The following is a 22,580-nucleotide window of genomic DNA, read 5'->3' on the forward strand; positions in this document are numbered from 1 at the left end:
GAGTATCCTGTCGGGGAGGACCAAGTTTATTATAGGTACGGTACTACGGTTTGGGTAGACATCGGAGAGCTCTACCGGAAGCCCCGGACATATGTGGCATGGACTTATCGCCACGGGGACCTGACTGTGGGACCATTGAGCGGTTTCGATGTTCCCTTTAATGGAGTCGGGGAGTACGATCCTGCGAATGCTGCACCTCCAGATGGAGAGGTGGTGAATCCCGATGCTGCACCTGAAGTTTTGGCGCCCGACCCCGTAATCGCGGTACCTACGGAAGAAGACGGCAAAGTTGTGGAGCCTTCGGATGCCGAGCAGTCTCCAGAGTTGAATAAGGACGAGCTGGCAGCCTTATACGGGTTTGTGCTGGATAGCGAGGACGAGGCTTAGGATAGTTGGCCTCTTAGTTTTGTAGGGTGTTGTATTTTGATTGTGTGGCAGGCTTCGATCACGTGTCTTTTTGTTATAGGTGGTCACGGGCTTGTACGGTGGCCCCCGAAGCCCTATGTTTGACAGTTTGAAACAACTATGTATATATGTACATATGTGTGTTTTTACCATCCCAAGTTATCGTAGTGTTATTGGTTTTCTGTACGGAGATTGTTGTTGCTTCCGCGAAATTTTATTTTGTTGGCCTTTGGATCCTGGAGAATTGTACACGGTCGTGGCCGGGTGGGATGTCGACGGCTCGTAGGGTTTGGGTCGTGACATCGACACAATTAAAAATTTTAGGATTGAATTAACTCCTATACAATTATGACTTTTTGACAATTTTCAGACTCGTTTTATGTTAAACCTCAAGATAATCGTGGTACAGAAAGAAGTGGTGATTAGCTCGTGATGGATAAGTTGAAAACTCATGATAAGTCAGGTCTTGGGTGATCACTGATTTACAGCTCAGTAACCACTTATCTCTCCTTTCTATCCTTTTTGGGATCTCGTCGCCTTTCCTATAGAGTCGGCTGAACTTGGAAGGCCAGTTGCAATCTTCTTGTCTGGGCCATGATTGAACCCCATCAACATTGACCCCACAAGCCCCTCTAACTACTACCTTGACATATAATGGTGATGGAAGGAGCATAACTATAATGTCTGGCCGGCTCCTGTTGATTGCCGCGGCTCGATACATCGACACAGTGTATAAGGATAAATTTCTCATTCTCAATTACTGTTATAAAATTCATGTTGTTTGAGTCCTCTAAAAGATATCATGGTCGTCGCCGTTGGAACAGCATTTTCAGAAAAGAACAAAAATGATGTGGACAGGTTTACGAGATGAAGTGCTGGCATCCCTGTTTCTAATGTGAGTATCTTAGTATAGTCAGTGCCAGTTGTTAGATGAGGATTTAGTTGAGATTTAGTTGTAGATTGGAAAGTGGATAGTGAAATTGTGGACCAAGAAATGCTAGTGGATGTTCAGTGCCTGCTGTTAGATGAGGATTTTTGTTGCAGATTGAAAAGTGCTAATTTTTTGTGTGTGCGCGCGCTTTTTTTTTTTTTTTTTTTTTTTGTAAATGGATTTGGTTGTGTACTATCTATCTAGCCTGGGGATTTGGTAATTTTGAGTTCAGTTTCTAACCATGGAGTTTAGGATCAGCATTTTGTAATGATCTTACTGATGGCGATAGCAATTTTCTTTTCTGTGCCTTGTATTATTGCTTTTGGATGGAAAATTAGTGATTTCTAGATGGGCAATTTATTGTGGACATATATTCTGTTTTGTTTTTGCATTAATTTCATGTATGATGCGGAATTTTAGAGAACCTGTGTGAAAACCACTGCTAATGTAACTTTTATATTTGCATTTCAAGATCAACGAGGATCACAACTCAAATAGGTCTTTCGCCAACATTATAAACAAATAAATCAAAAAGAGAAAACTGAGAGATGTAAAAAAATAGCTACAAGATGCTCTGCATCATCTAAAACACAACTTCAGTTCAGTCGAACAGAAGAAAAGGACCTCACTTGTCGGCTCTGACTCTTAACTCCTTTGCTCCTTTTCCTTCTCTTTCAAGGCCTTCAATGTGTACTCTTCATGTGCTAACGCTCAGTTGAAAATTCATGAGCTTCTTACTCCCACCCTTCAGTAAACCGCATAAAGAAAAAATGGTTTCATGAGCTTCTGCGGTACCGAGTAAAAATTAGGGAAGACCCTGAAAAAATCATACAGGAAAGACAAAGATGAGTTTAACTTGAAGGAGTGTAATTTTTCCTGTGGCACATTAACCAAATAAGCGAAAACACTCATTCATGAAAGACAAATATATTTTTTAACTTGAAATTTTATAACATGTTCGGGTACATTTGTTTCACGAAAAATCAAAGATTTGGAAAATATTTTCCAAAAAATTAACGCTTATATCTTTTGGAAAAATTAGTCAATGAAAAATATTTTCATTACCACTAACACTTTCTGCCTCACTATTTTCGTGGTAATGAAAATAATTTGCATTCATTCATTTTTATGAGTGATGCAAGCATTTATTATCTTTTTCAGAACTTATATGCCCAAACGTGTTACCAGCACACAGCCCCACACACATGACTTAAAGCTGTTCAACTGCCCCAAAAGAAAGATCCCATGCCCGCTTTTATGAGTCTGATATCAGTTTCAAAAGAACTAAACTGGTGGTAATATATACAAATAGTTTAGTTGTGTTTTTCGGACGGGCGAGGGAAGGATTGGTGAAACATCTTTTGGTATCTGAGTTTTTACATTTATATTATGTCTCACGTTTTCATTTGGTATCTGAGCATTCTTCTCTAGGGATCCATCGACTAATGAGCTCGAGTAGGGCTCCACCACATCTGCAGAAAATGGCTACATGAGGCCTGCATGCTTTTACACCTATAATCTTCAATTGCATTTGTTGACACCAAAAATGGAAATTAGCGTAGACACCGAATCGGTACCGATAGGCCTCGAATTCGGTAAAATAGGAAGAATGAATTGCTTCTCGAATTCACTGCTCTGAATTGAGTTCGAGAACGTACCGAAAAGCTGAGCGCTAATGGCGTCGTGTCTCGAATTCGGTAACCCACAAAGTACGAAACAACTCCCAAAGCACGGATTGCGATTCGGGAATGCATGGGAAGAGAATGCTAAAACCATCGTGTCTTGAATTCGGTAGTCGGGAAATGCAGACTCTTTCCCGAAGTTCGGGAAGTTGTGATATCGGGAGAGTCCCGAAAATGCAGAAAGATTGGCAGAGTCAATGGTAGAGCTGTCGGCAAAATCTTTGTAGATGCCGGAGCTACCCCGAATCTCATATCTTATAAATATTTCAAGAAGTTGGGAAAAGATGAGGACGACATAATCCCATCTAACGTTCAGCTATCCGACTTTCTTGGAGAAGTTACCGAGGTCAAGGGGGCGGTTGTACTTGACTTAATCGTAGGATCCAAGACATCAAAGACTACTTTCTTCGTGATAGAGTCTGATGGTTCATACAATTTGCTCTTGGGAAGAGATTGGATACACTCCAATCGGTGTGTGCCTTCAACCCTTCATCAAGTTTTAGCATTCTGGAATGGAGAGAAGGTAGAATACATTGGGGCGGATTCAGGACTTGCTTCAATTGGGTGGGCCGACGTGCATCAAGAGCTTGAGAATCTTCCCCGTGTGGGTCATATCGTCGGACCCCCAAAGACAGATCCACGATCTTTTGCTTATTGCCGCTTCGGGGATACGGAGACCGAATGGATCCCTAAGTCTAGCTTGGCATCGGAGGAGTTACACACTTTGAATGGAAAGCGAGTCCTTGTTGCAAGAAGTATGTGAAAGGTACTTCGCATACTTGGCGGAGATGGCTTGGCAGAATGTTGAGGCGTCGGACTGTATCGACGAATGGAAGAAATCACCAATCAAAGAAGATCATAGAACAATAGAAGCTCAAGACCCGTTGCTGGAATTTGATATTGGAGAACCGGGTTGTTTCGTCCGAGTGTACATGAGTACGTTTTTGCAAGGGGATATGAAAGAAAACTTAATTAACCCGATCAAAGGGTACAAAGATTGCTTTGCATGTGACTACCATGAAATGCCTGGTTTATCGAGAAACATCGTGGAACATTGCCTTCCAATTAAGAAAGGGTTTCGTCCGCACAAACAGCCGGCAAGAAAGTTTGCTCCAGATGTGGTTGATAAGGTCAAGGAAGAAATCGAGAGGTTGTTAAAGGCAAAGTTCATCGAAACAGCTAGGTACGTAGAGTGGCTTTCAAATATTGTTCCCGTGAGGAAGAAAAATGGAAAATTGAGAGTCTGCAATGACTTTCGGGACCTCAATAATGCCACTCCAAAAGATGAATACCAAATGCCCATGGCAGACATGCTAGTGGATTCAGCATCGGGAAATGAGATGTTATCCTTGATGGATGGTCATTTAGGTTATAACCAAATCTTTATTGCTAAGGGAGATGTCCCGAAAACTACATTTAGGTGTCTAGGTGCAATTGGGACTTTTCGGTGGATTGTCATGCCTTTCGGATTGAAGAATGCAGGAGCTACATATCAACGGGCAATGAATTTCATATTCCATGACATGATTGGCAAATTCCTAGAAGTTTATATTGATGATGTGGTGGTCAAATCAACTCAAGAAGATCATCCGCATTACCTCGAGCAAGCGTTTACTAGGATGAGGAAGTACAAATTGAAGATGAATCCAACTAAGTGTGCCTTTAGGGTTCGAGCAGGAAACTTCCCCGGGATTCTTGGTTAATCGAGGGGAATTGAGATTGACAAGAATAAGACAAAGGTTATCATTGAGCTTCCTCACCCTACGTCAAAAAAGCAGCTGCAGATAGTGCTCGGGAAGATTAATTTCCTTAGGAGATTCATCGCCAACTTGTCTAGGAAAATAGAGCCGATGACACAGCTTACGGGACTTAAGAATCGGGAGGAGTTCATATGGGGAGAAGAGCAACACAAGGCATTTGACTCAATCAAAGCCTATCTAACCAATCCTCCTGTATTAATGCCTCCAAAAGCAGGCAAACCTTTAAAATTGTATTTATCTGCTACCGAAACAACTATCGGGAGTTTGTTGGCTCAAGAGAATGAAAATGGAAAAGAACAAGCGGTGTATTATCCGAGCGGAACATTGACCGACGTTGAAAAACGATACACCGCAATTGAAAAACTATGTTTATCTTTATACTTTTCTTGTATGAAGTTAAGACATTATTTGTTGCCAACCACAGTACACGTGCTCGGTAAAACCGATGTTATAAAGTACATGTTGTTATGGCCTGTCATAAAAGGGCGTATAGCCATCTTGTCCGAATTTGATTTGGCATACACACCGATGAAAGCAATCAAAGGTCAAGCTGTTGCTGACTTCCTTACCGAGTATCCGTGTTCACAAGTTGAAGAAATTGAACAGAATTTCAGCCAAATAATACCATGGACTATGTATTTTGATGGATCATGTGCTAGAAACGTGGTTGAGGCCGGCTTGGTGATAATTTCTCTCACTGGAGAGCTTACAAGGTGTGTTTGTAAGTTAGATTTCGAATGTTCAAATAATCAAGCCAAATACGAAGCATTAATTATTGGCCTGGGGATATTGATTGAATTGAAGGCACAGTTCATCAAAGTATTCGGTGATTCACAATTCGTAGTCAAACAGCTAAAAGGAGAGTATCGGTGCTTGAATGAAAATTTAATTGGCTATTATTATTTAGCCAAGAAACAATTAGAGCAGTTTAGAGAGTATGAAATAGTCCATGTTAAAAGAGAGACCAATTTTGAAGCCAACAAGTTGGCACAAGCAGCTTCAGGTTATAGAGTAGCAGAAGAATTGGTAGACATTGCAACTACCATCACACTCCCAGTACCTTCCATCGAACAAAGAGAAGTGCCGATATCGATCGGTGAAGTAGTTCGGGAAGAAGATTGGACAAGACCTATTATTGAGTATTTAAAGAATCCCGATTCAAGGGACCAAAGGTTGAGGAGACAAGCCCGGAAATACGTGATACTAGGGGATGAGTTGTATCGAAAATCCTCAGATGGTCTACTCCTGCGTTGCCTTGATAGAGAGGATGCGAAGATAGTAATGGCAGAGGCACACGAAGGCATATGTGGAGCACATCAAGCCGGGATCAAGATGAGGTGGCTCTTGAAAAGGTATGGGTATTTTTGGCCAACAATGATGTTGGATTATATTGAATGTGCCATGGCTTGTCATGTCAAAAGCATGGACCACTGCAACATGTGCCGGCGATGGAGCTTCATTCTATTATAAAGCCTTGGCCATTTAGGGGATGGGCAATGGACATAATCGATAAGATTTATCCATCTTCTTCTTGTAAGCACAGTTTCATTTTGCTGGCTACGGATTACTTCACAAAGTGGGTGGAAGCAATTCCATACAAGAGCATTATGCAGAAAACCGTGATCAAATTCATTGAGGAGAATATAATTCACCGGTTCGGCTTGCCCGAGTCGATCACTGCGGATCGGGGAATGGTGTTTACTGGAAGTGAAGTGATGGAATTTACGCGATCATGAGGAATCAAGATGATGCATTTTACACCATATTATCCTCAAGCCAATGGACAAGTTGAAGCTACTAACAAGGTCGTAATTGGATTAATTAAAAAACACTTGGAAGAAAACCCAAGAGAATGGGATGCTCTGTTATCAACAGTGTTATGGGCATACCGAACATCGCGAAGATCAAGTACGGGGGTTAGTCCGTACATGCTTACATATGGACAGGAGGCGGTTTTACCAATGGAAATCACCGTGCAGTCTCTAAGGGTGCAATTACAGAGTGAGATGCTACCCGAGGATTACAGAGATTGGATGCACATAAAGTTGGACGAGTTAGATGAAGTTCGTGCAGTAGCCTTAAATCAGTTGGTGGCCCAAAAGAGACGAGTAGCTAGAGCTTTTAACAAAAAGGTTAGAGTCAAACGATTTGCCGTTGGAGACTTAGTGTGGAAAGCAATCTTGCCGTTCAACTCCCAAGATAGAGAATTCGGTAAGTGGTCATCAAACTGGGAAGGTCCATACTTGGTTACCGAAGTCTGCGGCGGAAACGCATACAAATTGATGGATGTGAACGAAAAAGAATTGTCTCGCTCCATAAACGGGAAATTCTTAAAGAAATATTATCCATCAATTTGGGAAACATAGGGAGATTGACATATTTGTCAGCAATGAAAATACATTCTGATCTTGACTACAAAGGCCTTCAGGTCTCTAACAAGTTTGAGATTTCGGGCTATGAGGTCAGAGTGCAATGCAAGATCACAATGGAGCTCCGATTGCCGCTCTTTGAGAGATGTCAGACGATGAGAGTGGAAGTCAACAGCTTTAAACTCTTCCCAAGCCTCTTGAAGCAACCGTATGTATCGATTTGAGGAGGTCTCAACCATGGACTCGACTTGAGAGATTTCTTCCCTGAGTAATCGCCGCTCCACGCGAGTATGACTGGAAAGGAAATTGAGAAGGTGACGCATCATCTTGACATCCTTTCCAGCTTGGAGGCAAGAATTTCGAGTTTGAGCATATCTCTCTTCCGAGTTGCCCAGTCGGGAGGATTCCTCCGCAATTGGGAGCTTAATAGCGTCGACTTCTATAATAGAGGGTTTAAGACTCCAGATTTCTTTTACATTGTGCTCAAATTCATCAAAACTGGCAGGAAATAAAGAGCACAATTCCCACACTAAGTCGAGAAAATCTGAATTTTCAGATATGAACACCCTCGACCTGAAAATATTTGTTAGTTCGGTGACTTCCAGCTTGTGTTTGGGATTCAGCAACAAAGCATAGTGTCTTTGGGACAGCAACTTGTGTAACCGCCTCCATGGAGATTGATTACCTGTGGAAAGTCAGATGAAGGGAATGGTTCGTGCCAAATGGAACACAGAAAGTGAATAAAGCTAAGGTTAACCGACATGTAGAATGTAGCGAGAAGGCTACCTCTATGGGCATCAGGACGTTTTTCTGATAGAGGCCAGAGAGGCAGCTGAGATGAAGAACCATGCGAAGACATCGTAAGTGGAATTGCAAATTCACAGCGTAAGTTTCACTCTCGGAGTAGTTATAAAGATCAAGGATAAGGAGCAGTTCGTGGGTAGCAACATGTTTGAAGTTTTCTCGAAAAAGTGAAAAAGAAATAGGACGTGGTTCGCACATATGGGTTAACGGTTGTTAAAATCGCGACATGGCGGTTTTCATCTAAAGATTTCGGATGAGAATAAGAGTTAAATCGGGAGTTTTCAGCATCGGGATATTCTCAGTAAAGTCAAGTGTCGGGAGTTTTTCAGCATCGGGATATTATTGACAAAGCATAGTATCGGGAGTTTTGTTGGTATCGGGACATTCTCAACAAGGTCCAACGTTAAGAGTTTTTCATTATCAGGAGGTCCTGCAATGGCATAAAAAGAAACAAAGGTAAATTGAGCACGCTTTGAAATTGAAGAAAGGCTTTCATTTCATTTCCATTTCGATAAAAGGGCCTTGGCCTCAGTTACAAAAGAGTGCAGCTCAAATTCTAGCCTATGGTTTTCTTCCAAGATCTCTGCTCTCCTCTTCTCATGAACTTTAACCATCCCCCTTACGGATTCATATTCCTTCCCCAACTCCCGACATTGCTCCATTTTACGCCTAATAAAGGGACAGAAATTGGACATAGTCACCTCCTGCTCTGCTATTTGGTTGTCAACCTTCTTCAGCTCCGCTTCAAGCTCTGCCTTCCGACCCATCAAGCCACGAAGTTTGTTCTCTTCAGCTTTGTAGCTATCAAAGAAAGTACGAGCATCTTCACGCTTACGGGCTAGTTCCTTTTCAATGGCCAATCCTCGATTTTCCTTGAAGAGGAGATTAGGGAGAAGATCGAGATTGATCCTGATGGTGTTCATAGCGCCCACAAAGCTAACAGCGAAGATGTCGCTTTTGTCTTAGAAGTCCTCAGACAGCACAAAGGATGGATTGCCAGAACATACCTCTTGAAAGAGAGTCCGAGCTTGGCGTTCTCTGATTGGGTCGCTAATTTGTTTGCCATAACCAGATTCTAACAACCCGAGAAGCCTTTCCCACTTGGCTTTGGCTACATTCCTAGAGACTGTGGTGAGCGATGATGGATCTATGGACTCTGAAGGTTTGGCAATTGTAGGAGAGTCGGGGGCGAGAGCTGTGGCTGACAGTATTCTCTCTATTTCAGCTCTTTCCTCTTGTGATAAAAGTGCCGCCCTAGTCGTGGAAGAAGAAGAGGCAGCAGAAGAACCAGTGGCAGCGCGAGTTTCTGGAGGAGGCAGAATAATTGTTGAAGGATAACCAAGAGGCAATGAAATAGTTGACGGGCCCTCAACAGATTCCCCTTCGGGAATGAGAATCCTCTTTGATGTAGATGATGGATCGTCGGTAACTACAAGGGGATGATCCTGTTCTGGTTCTATAGTGATACCTGTAGAAGGGGCAGGGACTGTCGGTGAAGGATTGGGAATGGCCTCAGTTGGGGAATTCCTGGCTAGAGAAGAAGCAAGAGATACCACCTTGGACCTATAGGTCTTGAGAGTGCCTACATCAATTGAGAATATAAAAGTTAGTACCGATGGATTATGCCCATGATTCCAAATGACAAAATATGGCAGTTACCCTTTGGGGTATGTGGTTTCATCATGGTACGGAGTGTGGGCTCAAGGGATGAAACCATTGGTGGAGACTTTTCAGGTGACGATTCAGGAATTTGAACAAGTCTTCTTTTTGTGGCCAACTTTTTCAATGGCTGAGGTGGAGCTGCCGATACCAAAGTCTTCATTTTCTTGCTTGCTACGAAAGTAGGTAACCAGATATAAAAATAAACGTTGAATAAAGATGCATACATGAGCGCAGAAAGCAAAAAGGGTCAAATAACATTTATGAGGCTTGGTTGGTTCGGTGGGATGAGCATCTGCATCTTCGGTTGCCTTCGGGAGTTCGATAGGAACATCATCTTTTATTTTCAGCAGGATCTGGCCTAAAGGATCTGAAAATACATTTTTTTGATAATCCTCCCACCAGAAGTCGAACTCAGCTGAGGAACGATCTGGATGGCCAACGAATTCGATAACTCGGAACGATCGGAAGACATCCCGATTTAAAATGACCACCTCGTTGAAGGTTTGGCTATCCTTCAGCCTGCAGAATGCCTTATCTACAGAGAAGAAAGAAAAGGTATAAAGGGCTGGAACAAGAACGCTTTGGACTAACCCAAATTGCCTGGCACAATATTGGGGAGAGTAGATCTCAAATCCAGCAACAAATCTACCCTTTATAGAAAACCTTATGGGAAGGTCCACAGAGGTCAAAACTACATGCCAGAAATCGCTCTTATTCTTGTGGAAAGAAGGAAGGTATGAACTGAATTGGGGGCCAAGAAAAGGAGAGAAAGAGTGTTTGTTCTGGATAGAAAAAAGTTGGGAAATGAAATATCGAAGAGAAGAGGATGGCCCATCGGGAATAGAGACTAAGTTCCTACCCAAAGCCTGACAAACTGGATGGTCTGGAATTGAAATGGAAAGGGGCTGGACAACTCGGTCTGCAGAGAACCAAGAGGGGAAATAGAAGGCTGCCCACGCTTGGAGAATCCAAAGAGGACCACCATAAACTCCAGGAATTTCATCCGAAACAAGGGAGCAGGAAGCATGGGCTAGGCACCGATACAGTAAGGCTAACAGGGTTTTGCCCAAAGCAAGTTGGGTCCCCAAAGCTAGAGCAGAAGCTATTCCGACAAAGTCATTGGAAACCCTCACAATGAGATGACAGAAAAAAAATTTGCAAAGCCAATACAAAAGAAAAGCGGTATGCTCTTCTTCGGTGACTACATTGTCCCTCCTAAAATACCTTTTCATGAATGCCCCGTAGGCAAGCTCGGAGTCAGACAACTTGTCAAATATTGAAGGAGAGTCAAGGGAGAGAGTGGAAGAATCGGTACCTAAGGGTGAAAGTCTAGTAAGGCAGTACACGTCAAGTAAAGTTACCGACATAGGAGAGAAGGGGAAAAAGAAGCAGTTGGTAGAAGACGACCAAAAATAGGATAGGGCACTGATTAACTCGCGATTTGGGCCGTAATCAAAACAACAAAGACGTAGGGCATTGTGAATTAGGAGTTCATCCCAAAGGGCACCCTTAGTCAGAAGAAGTTGAAGATACCATTGACGGAAATCAGGTTCAAAATTAGACAAAGCCCTAAGACGGGAAGGGCAAGAATGCCAGTTATAGGCCAAGATCGATGAGTCATGAATTGGAAGTACCTCAGTTTGATGACGCGGGAAGCGACTGGAGAGGCATTCCGAAACAGAAAAGAGACTATGAACTGCAGGACCAAGGATGTAAGAATCCTCATGATCGTTCTGCACTGAGAATAGATGAAATTGATCATTGAAATCTTCAGATTCTCTGAACCGATAGTATTGATTGAGGGCACCTGATGCGGAAAAAGAAGGATTTTGATCCTTGGAAGCTTTCAACGCCATGGAGTTCGTGCTAAAAACGAGAGGGATCACTGAAATTTAGGAAGACGAAGGAGGAGGAAAACGGCAAAGAAGAGGATATTCAGAGGAAATGCAAGTGGAGAACAAGGGTCAGAAAATGGAACAGCTATATATCTGTGAGATTGAGTTGAAAAGGGGGTGAAAAAGCAAGCGCACGAAACGAAGCAACGAAATGGCGGCTAGAGCAAAAAGTAAGTGTCCTTTCAGTTTTCTAGCATTTAAAAAAATTAAAGTTCTTTTAATTCTTTTAAAAGGGGCATCTGTTGACACCAAAAATGGGAATTAGCGTAGACACCGAATCGGTACTGATAGGCCTCGAATTCGGTAAGATAGGAAGAATGAATTGCTTCCTGAATTCACTACTCTGAATTGAGTTCGAGAACGTACTGAAAAGATGAGCGCTAATGGCGTCATGTCTCGAATTTGGCAACCCACAAAGTACGTAACAACTCCCAAAGCACGGATTACGATTTGGGAATGCATGGGAAGAGAATGCTAAAACCATCGTGTCTCGGATTCGGTAGTCGGGAAATGCAGACTCTTTCCCGAAGTTCGGGAAGTTGTGATATCGGGAGAGTCCCGAAAATGCAGAAAGATTGGCGGAGACAAAAGTTAAGGTAAGAAACAGATCGGGAACCGATCACGTGCATAATATCTAACTGAAGTTACGAGCAAAACACAGAAGTAGTGGGCATAAAATGAATCGTGGGAGTTACTTGGAGAGATTCAAATTCAAAACCATTTTAACAGTTGAAGATCAAGTTTTGGTGGATAAATTGTGGGAAAAGGAAGTTATTGAAGGCGCCAAGATTCAAGATTTGAAAAGCACGAGGATAACCGACAAGGTGGTTACAAAATGCGAGAAGATACAAATATGCTGAAGAAAAGAGAGGAAGAAGGCAACAACACATGAAAGAACACCCAAGTTCATTTCAACTTCAGTCTGCTCAGCGTCTTCTATTTCCAGTATCTACGATTTCTGCAGTCTATTTCCTTGCACTCTAATGCTTTCATAGGAGTATTGTAAAGTAGTTTGAACCGAAACACCTGTTGATCTCATTTTCACATTCAATCCACCAGTTTCGTATCCATTACACCTTCACCTCTGACATCCCCTGTTTTTGCCTAAACTCTCATAAGCGATTGAGCCACGGAACCTTTTTAATAAAAATCGAATACTTAATTTCGGTGAAAGATATTTGTCGTTGCACATAAACGAGCGAACAGCATTTGTTATAAACACTACATTTCCACTTGAGACGAATTACTAGCGGACTCTATTAGTTTTACTAGAAAAAATAAAAATCAGCAACAAATGACACCAATAGATACTCTCAATTTTCGGCTGAATGCTGTCTAAATATATGAACCATAGAAACACTTGAAGCACAAAACATGATGCCGAACAGAGAAATAGAAACAACGATTATACTCCGCAGCTATGAAATTACATCAAGAATCCTGTCTAATAACTAACAAGTCGATTAATAGCATATGGACTATATCAAAACAAATTCAGATTGAGCAATTCCATTTATTAATTCATGACTATATCTCGGGGACATATTATCAAAGAGGTTGTATACGCTCGACCAAAGGAGAAAAGACAAGTTAACAAGCTTGGATTTGATACTAATCTTGCGCTAAACCCGATGGTGGTAATCAACAAAATCAACTCGAATCATCATGGAAATTAACCTAAACCGAGAAGAAAACATCTTAGCACATATGGAGAGACAATGTACAAGGAATGACTCAATTTCATGCAAGAGACTCTCGGATAAGTTCTAAGATAGACCAAACCAAATTGAGAGCAAATTGAAGAAGAAAAAGAAGCGAGCCCTAACTCTCCCACGGCGAGGGGGGAACATATATGGTCGCTGGCTCTGGCTCTGGCTCTAGCTTTGTTGTGTCGAGCGAACCTGACGGAGGGAGCGACGTCTCGCTCTAGCTGCGGAGTCGTAGCGTAGGGTAAACCCGATGGAGGGAGCAATCGCTGGCTCTGGCTTCGTTGCTTTCAGCGAACCCGATAGACTTCTCCTAATGGAGGGAGCGACCCCTCAAGATCTGGAATTGTTGCGTCGAGCTGATGGAGGGAACGACCACATTCTCGAATTGAAGAAGAAAAGCGAGCCCTAACTCTCCCCAAATTCCGACCAAAGAATGACGTTCCTGCGGTGTTTTTTCAGGTCAATATGTGACGTGGATTTTATGCTGACGTGGAATTGTCACGTGGGAAGACTTGACGTTGATTTTTAATGGAGAACGATTTGGGATTAAAGTAAAAGTTGATGATTTTTTATAAGATAGGAAAAAAAAAAGGTTACGGTAGATTTGAAACAAAACATAAAGTTGGGGTTTTTTACGAAATTCGGCTGGCAAAAGAGAAATGAGATGAAGTCGACTAATTGCTACGAACCAGCGCAACTAACAAACCGAGCATGAATGCAGTTGACGAATGAAGAAAGAAAACAATCATCACAGCTAGCAGCAATTGTTCTGATGTGAAGATGTTGGTGCAAGTTTCCACTTAAACTGAAGTGAAAGCACTGCAATGACATCATAAAAATGTAAAGACATAGAGCTGCATTGATCGGACCTCATCGAAGAATTACGGTACAGCAAGCATCACATCTTTGTCGACATCAATGACTTAGCTTTCTGGTCTGCTGGCTTAAGAATTTGGAAGGAGCACATCAAATTCTCATCAACGCTCATCATTGCACTGGCATTATCAAATTTTTAAACACTTGCAGGTTTACAAACTGTTAACACCTAAAGTTACCCCCGGGGCCACGTGATGAGCACGAGCTGGAGCTTTGATTGCTTGCGGATAGGAATACTGAAGACAGACTCGGAGAACCTCGGAAATACCACGTGTCAAAGAAAGTTTTGGCGGCATCTTCCTTGAGAAGCGAAAGGAGAAGCGCGCGAAAAGAGCCACAATCGGGACGGTTGACGAAAGATTGGTGGTAATCCGCATGAGGTGAAAAGAAAGGGCACGGAAATCGAGAAACCGTCAAAAGACTATCCACATGACTTATTGGAAAAGGTTGAGACGTGGAGCCAAAAGAAATAACCGCTCAACGGTCACCCGAGCTAGTCTATAAATACCCCGCGGCCACAGCAGAGGACACACCGACACACAAACACAAATACTCATCTCTACAATTAACTCTTAGCCTTTAGCTTAGTCGTAGCTTTCAGATTCCCATCGTCGATTCAATTTCGGTGAGTCTCATATCCAGAATTAGGTGTCGTCGATTAAATTTCGGCGTCTGCTCATTAGGTTCAGCACCGTCGATTCAATTCTGGTGTTGTACCCATCGCCTATCTCGTCCAATATCGTTGATTAAATTCCGATATTGTGTCCTACATCCCCCATCCAGTGTCGTCGATTAAATTCCGGCATTGTGTCCTACAATTTGGGTTCGGCCTCGTTGATTAAATTTCGGAGTCGCATCCCAAGTCCTAGTATGTCAAAGTTCGTCTCATTGTCGAATGAGCAAGCTGTCGAATTATGAAGAGTACGTATCACGCCTCTTGTGTCAATATAAGTATCTTTCGCATTTGACACTCTCTGTCCAAAACCGACCTAGAACTCCTTATTGGAAAACGAACGGATTAAGTTCGATAAAAGATTCTCGCGTTCGCAACCCTTATGGGCTCCAACCCTTTCTTTTGGGCCAAGATCCATCCGCTTGGGCCTCGTCGAAGGATTTCGAAACGCCAACACAAACATACAAATTGTAGAAGTTCGACAGTTCTTTGGAATTAATTCAACATCATTTTTGAAATTTGATTCTTTTTGTTTTCTGCCGAAAAGGCAAAGTTTCACAGAAAAAGGAAAGAAGTGCTTTTTGACTGACTCCCCCAAACTCAGAGTTCAGTTTCAACCTATTTGGATCATCGTCAATGCAACGTTGACACGTTGTCAGCAGACAAGGCATCGTTGGTTTACGACAATCCTTCTCTCTACCAAAGCATAGCCACATCCTCATCCTTCCTGGGCTTGTTGAATAACTTTTCTGCGAAGATTAGTTAATTTTACTAATTCAGACCAAGAGCCAACATATCCCCTTCTATTTGCAAATGGACACGTAAATCAAACTTGTGGCAACATTCCCGATGATCAACATTAAACTCTAGAGATCTGATTAAAGTTACGTGTTTTTTCAATAAAGGTTTACCCCCTGAGCATCAATACATTGACATATTAGATCTCAATGCAACACTCGCTCAAGCCAACGCTGAAGAACACATATCATCGAGCCTCCTAAATATTCTGAATAGCAATAAACTCTTCGAGTCTGCACAATATTATACAAATCAAGTCCTGTTCCCTCAGTTCCCATCCCACTAACTCAAATTCCAGCCCTTCACAGGACATTTTGCTTCCTAAACCTTCAACGCCCCCCTGCAAACTCAGTTTCCAAGAATATCACCACAAACACCTGATTAAGCCTACATTTCCAAAAGGGAGATGCACACAGTCGGCCATTCAGTCTTTGTTCCTTGTACGTCGTAATCGCTGCAGTAGATTCAGTAACATGTCGTCTAGCGCGACGGGGTCCATAGCAGTGCCCTGCTCTTGCACAGCCATTGACGAGGAGCGCCTCTCTCGTAATCCTTTAATCGCGCTGGGGCGAAGAGATTACGACGCTCGCTCGTCCATTGATGGATTTCTCTGAGAGAATATTGAGAGGGAGTCGGTCGAGCTCGAGGTCGGATTTTCTAGGGCGAATAAAGAACAGTTTTTCTCGAGAAAAAGTGCGAGAAAGCGAAACGCAGAATCATAAAGAATTCTAGCAGTCCATGGGGCGAAGAAAAGGACAGACACAAATATGAAAAAGTACATAAGGAATTGCAGAAACGGTCGCGTAGAGTTTGTAGTTTTGCTTGGAGGGACAATTTCGAAAATTCATTGCCAGTGAATTTTTATAAAACATACTTTATTGTCTATAACAATAATTAAATATTTTCTATAAATAACGAAAATATTTTTTATTTTTATATTTAAATTAAACATTATTTTAAACCAGTATTTGCTTGGAGGTCCAATAGAAATGTTTATGATCGAATTGGCAGTGATGCAATGAGTTTAGGACTTTCTTGGTACTTTTTCCCTAAATTTTTTACCACCAAAAATCGTAATCCGATACATATGTAGTAAATTTATGCCCAAACTAATTTTTTGATCACAAAAAATTTCAAACTAGTATACCTGTGATATTTTTACCCTTTGTTAGTTTCCATTAAATTGAATTAATATCATGAAAAATCTTAAATTTGTATACTCGTGACAAAGGGAGGGTAAAAACTCCAATCTAGTACACCGTTAACCGGCTCATGTCATCTAATTTCAAGCATAACAGTTTGTGACTTTTTTTTTTACGGTAATTTATGGCATATGTAGCAATTCGACATTTTTTGTGATATTAACCCTTATTTTAAAAAAATAAAATTAATCCCTAAATGTCATGTCTATTTTATCTGCAGAAGAGGACAATAGAATTCAAAAAGGCAAACGTGGTTTAGAGGTTGGATTGTTTCTTGGGTTGGTCAAATGTTTATAGCCCGTTGGAGATCACAGTTTTGTCCCATCTTATTTGACTACTAAATATTCTTACCCCGGCCCAATTGAACAAAAGATCTTGTCCGATCTTCCTAACAATAATTAACTTTGTTTCAATTGGCGATTAATGGAATAATTTTTTTCATAATCGTTAGGTCTCTTGCTTATTGGTTGTTTTGACTTTCCGGTTGAAGTGCTCAGTAAAATGGTCTTTTCTTTTATTGGGTCCAAGTCCAACTTAGAATAGTATAAAGTAGTACCACGGAGTCATTAGATCCAAAAGCTAGCGGTCTCCACTACTCCTGGCCTTCATTGCAATTTTTCATGTGGGTGGCTCGTAGCCAAAGTTAAAGGCACCCCCCCCCAATGAAATTAAGGGTGAATTTATATGGCTTTTTGGATGAATTTTGAGCCTCTACAATCTTTAAGAAAAAAAAAAGGTAAGGCATTTGGTAAATAATGTTTTGGATCACTTTGGGAAGATGCCAGCATTGGCAAAATTGAAAGTCCGAGACAGGTGGGCTTTGTTTAGTATTTTCGAAAGGGAAATTTTCAGGGGTTTAGTGACATTTTTTTCTAGTTTTCTCATTTTTCATTTTTACTGTTGAAGGGCCACATCTAAGGACACTTTGAAAGCGTTCACGGGGAATTCACGGAGGAAGTTAGGGACGTTGGCCAAGGTCGAGCGACGTTGACTCCGGATGTTGCTTGGCTCGCCTTGTTGAGGTCTCTGTTTTGATTTTTGTCTTTTTTTTTTTCACAAGTCTAGCTCACTAATGGTCACACGACACTGGCCGAGGGTTGCATGACGTTTATGTTCAATTTCAAGCCCTAATAGACGAAGTTGTGCAAGCCTTAGTCGAGTGCAGCTGGATTTGAGATGGAGAGAACTCGAGATGTAAAGCCATGGGAAGAGAGAGCAATGACATGCTAGACTAATGTAGGAGGTAGCGAGACTATCCTCGCCCTCGCCGAGTGTAATACTTGAGTTTTTTTTATTAGATCAAAATAAGTGGCGGGACCCACTGGTATAAAAAAAAAGAGAAAAAGAAAAGAGAGCAGTTGGTTCTCCTTAAAGGGGGTCGGGAGTATTCTGTAGTAGAAAGAAAGGAAAAGAAAATAGAGAAAGGAAAGAAAGAAGAGAAGAAAGAAGGAAAAAGGAGAAAGGGAAAAAGAGAAGAAATAGTCACGTGCACGCACCATCCGCCACGTACGCCTCACCGAGCTCATTTCACTACGTGTCGCAATGCTAGGTAAGTGCTCGCACCTCTCGTTTCTCCTATAAAGGTGATTTTCGGGTTTAGGGTAAAATTTCAGATTTTGGAGGAAACTGAGTTGTTGTGTCCGATTGCATGGGTGTTGGCCTGTGTTTCTGCTTGAGAATGAAAATTTAGGATGTATGAAGCCGTAGGATTCGACGGATCTTGATTTGACGTTGTGGTTTGCCCGAAGCAAGTTATTCAAATTTGGTGTGCAAACTATACTATGCGAATAGTATACTTCGAGGGCTAATTTCTTTAGCTTCCGGTTGTCGGCTAAGGTTCTCTATGTTGGGACTTTTGTAGTACGTTGAATAAGCTTCGTTTTGACTACTACATTGCATTAATCGGAGCTTGGTAAAGGGAGTTATGGCTCAAAGAAATTTTGCGCGCAGGCTGCCCAACGTGCGATCAGCAGCTTTTTAGCCCATAGGTATCGGATTATCGACGTTTATATGTCATTTAGTCAAGTTTTTTGCTAACGTAGTATTTTTCCATCCTTTAATGTTGTTTTTCAATTAATTTTTAGGATTTCAAGCTTTGTGGTTCCAGTAACTATTATAGGTTGGATTGCGACTTTTAAGGTGAGTGTCGCGACCCTCCTTCGGGATTTCCGGGGTGAGAGTTAACGAGCCGCACTTCTGACCCAGTTGACGGTGGATCTTCAGCGCGCGGGTCCCTCCCGAAGACCCGTTACTCGAATCGCGATGTGAGGAAAATTTTATCCGGGGTCGACCTTAGTGTGGTCGAGTGACATGTACATAATGTACATGCATATGGAGTCGCCATCGATCATTTTTTGGAGGGTATGATCGGGAACCCTATCGAGCGGTCGGGAGAAACCGTTCGATTCTACGAGAACCGTAGATTTGGGTCCGGGGACTTGGTTACGCCGAGATTTTCATCGACGCACTTTCGGTTACCGAAGTTGAGTGATTTTCTAACCTAAGAATTCATGCAGATGAAATTTCGGGTGAGGTAGGCCCTAACGATCTAAGATATCATGCAGACGGGGATTTTCTACCCTAACAGTCACAATTAGGAATTTAATGCGCAATCAAGGTAATCGCAATCAAATCAATCAATCAATAAAAAAAAATGAGGATAGTAAGTCTAACATAGCCCTATCGGCCCATAGAAATACCAATTTTGAGTTCCGGGGTGATTCGGAATATTTTTTTTTTTGGGCGAAAGGCCCATAAGGGTAAAATGGTCATTTTTGAAGTTCGGGACACAAAAATCACAAAATTAGGGTCGAGCCAGTTGAATGTGGCCATTTCCCATTTTTTGTGATTTTTAGGAATTTTTTGAATTTTTTCTAATTTTTAGTATTTTTTATTTATTTTCCAAAAGTCGGGAATTTTTCGGATCAGTATAGACCGGCCCTCAAAACTTCAAAAATTTTCGATCCAGACTATAAGAGTCCCGAATCGACCTAAACATTTTTAGAAATTTTTTGGGAAAATCTGGGAATTTTGATGAATTTTCTATGAATTTTACCAATTTTTTTGGACTTTTTGAAATATTTTATGAATTTTTATTTATTTTTTATTAATATTTCCTGACTGGGTCAACCCGGTCAACCCGGTCTAGACCCGCTCGAACCCGCTCTACCTAAAAACGGTGCCGTTTCCTATTTATTTATATATATTTTTTATTTTCTAAACTAATTTTCGATTATTCAGAAATATTAAAAATGAACGGACGGTTGAGATCAATCTTGGAATTGATCTTAGCCGTCGACGCTCTCTAACTCAAAACGACGCCGCGTCAGACCCCCTAGTAAAACGACGCCGCATCTGGTTATTAAACGGATGGCCACGATATAACCTTAGATGCAATCTAGGCCGTCGACTTGCCTAGCTATAAAACGACGCCGCATTCATTAAATGCATGAATGGCCACGATCTAACCTAGACTCGATCTGGACCGTACATTCCTCCTAAGGCTTAAAACGACGATGCATTATCGTCTAGACACAAAACAACGCCGCGCCGATATTAACCTAAACGGCACCGTTTTTGCTATTTTATTTTCTAACTAAAATACAAAATAAAATAAAAAAACGATCCAACGGCTAAGAATCAAATTCACCTAATTATCTTAGCCGTTGGATCTGAGCCAAATCAGCTCGCTCGCCCCAACGGCCAAGCCGACTCGACTCCAGCTGGATCTATCAGAACGCAACAACTCAGCCTTTGACTCGCCGACCAAGCCGGGTCGCCTTCGTCGTCTACCTCGCGACAACACCAATGAACGGCCATAATTTCTCCAGCGAGATCCAACGGTGAGATCTCGCCGGAATGACTCGAGACCGGTACCAATCGACTCGCCTAAGTGTGCAGATCAACATATCTAAAAATCACTCGATTTCATTCACTAGATTGCAAGTATCGAGTCACGCACGTAACGGCATCGCGAAGTTCAATCTCGAAGTACATAGCATAATAGTCCAATTCCATCACAAGCGAGCATCACGGGATGTCAAGAAAGCTTACCTCGAGCTCTGATTGAGCTCGCAAGGGCTAGAATTGTGACATCCCACTTTTATAGAATCTAAACGGTCAAGGAAGGCCGAAACGGATTGGAAAGCTAGCTAAGGACAAAAGGGACTTGCGCTACTTGAGATACCGATTAGAAAAGAAATTCAAGTCATATATAGGTGGATATATATTTATGCGTATGCATTATATTTTTATATGGTCGGAATGCGGAGAAAGGAACAAAAAGAAAAGGGGGGTCTCGGTCAAATTAAGGGAACGTGTTGCGCATGACTATGGTGACGAAACCTCACTAGGCCTCAATTGGAACTAATGGTAATGCATCAACCGAAAAAAATAATAATAATAATCAAATGCATGTCATGTGTGCTCATGTTGATCTCCTTACCGTGCATGAAGATCATGCAAACCGGTAGAGGAAAGGACAAGGAAAAGCTTAAGTGAGTGGAAGAGTAATCATTAGTCTTGCATTAGGACATGTGGCACCAAGAGGGAAGGTTAGAGTGTGCATAATTAAGGGCAGTAACACTTGGCAGAAAAAGGGAAAAAAAATGGCATGTAGCTTGCCACTTGTAGTCCTAAATGTCACACCCCTCCCTTCCAACCCTATATAAGCTAACGTGAGGGTAGAGAAGAGATTGTGGGCCTCTTCATCTTCTTCCTCCCTTCTTCTTGCCCGACGACCAGCAGCTGCAGGAAGGAATTGGTGGCTGTTCCAGCAGTGGTAATGGGCGGGAGACTTGGAAAACATCGGCGCATTGCGAGTTTCATAGGCAAGAAACTCTTCCAATTGTCTCGTGTAGCTTTTGGCATGCATAGATCGTCAAAATCGTATTCCGTTTAGAGTAGTTTTCTGGGAAATCAGAAATGGCAGCTTGTGGTTCTTGGTATAGGAGCAGAAACAGAAGGTTCATTTCAAGAGATGAGAATTTTTCTTTTACTAAGGGCATGCGAACATAGAACTAGACTTTCGATAACCGTAGGCAAGAAATAGTCTTTATGGATTGGGAGAGTTTCGTGTGTATTAAGATCGGGTATAACTACGACTCAAAACAATGGTAGGAAGATAACGTACCTTCGGTGGAAGTCGAGAATCGTCGTTCAAGGGGTGAGGATCGTAGCAATGGCTGCACTTAGTTGCCGAAAATTTTTAGAATGGAAAAAAAAAAAAAGAGAGATAGGAAATGGCCTAACCTAACGTGGTCTGTTATGGATCAAATGGATGTCATGCAATATAAAATGCTCATTGCATCTTGTGAATCGGATTTGGGTTGTGCTTATATACTGGTTTTGTTTATTGATACGTCAAAGAACCTTTAAATAGAGATGTTGTTGAGAATAACATTCTGTTACGTTGAAGGAATAGTGTGCTCCTTGTTCATGGCATGATTTACAACTACCGTAAGGGTATCCCAATCCTATCCTTGCTCTAAACTCTAGCTTATGGGTATTTTATAACAAGTTGTTTTATTGAGACATTTCATTATGTCATTGCACCGCATGTTATATGAGCTTAATGTTGTAATTGGAAGTAATTGCGGGAAGGTACTTGGAACATCCAAGTTGGGTGTGGGAAAAAAAAATGCTATACGGATATCGGGGAAGCCTCGGAGTAGAGGGTAGCAAACGGAGCCTCGGAGTAGAGGATGATAATGGAGGGTCGCAAAGGATGCATCAACTGTGAGTTGATGAGAAGAAAGCTTCTAAATTGAAAAACCTCGTACATATATCATCCGCATTTTGCATCGTGCATCACTA

General features: G+C 41.8%; 1 long non-coding RNA gene across 1 annotated transcript; it reads right to left on the reverse strand.

Annotated features, from left to right (window-relative positions):
• Positions 1-1,779: 1,779 nt before the first annotated feature.
• On the reverse strand, positions 1,780-2,809 carry LOC125316353. Its single transcript, XR_007199590.1, has 2 exons — positions 2,735-2,809; positions 1,780-2,081 (listed from the first exon to the last, which is right to left on the reverse strand). It is a non-coding gene; the product is annotated as an uncharacterized LOC125316353 (long non-coding RNA).
• Between the last annotated feature and the right edge of the window lie 19,771 nt (positions 2,810-22,580).

The sequence above is a fragment of the Rhodamnia argentea genome, chromosome 8, assembly GCF_020921035.1.
Source record: "Rhodamnia argentea isolate NSW1041297 chromosome 8, ASM2092103v1, whole genome shotgun sequence".
In the NCBI taxonomy this organism is placed as follows: Eukaryota; Viridiplantae; Streptophyta; class Magnoliopsida; order Myrtales; family Myrtaceae; genus Rhodamnia; species Rhodamnia argentea.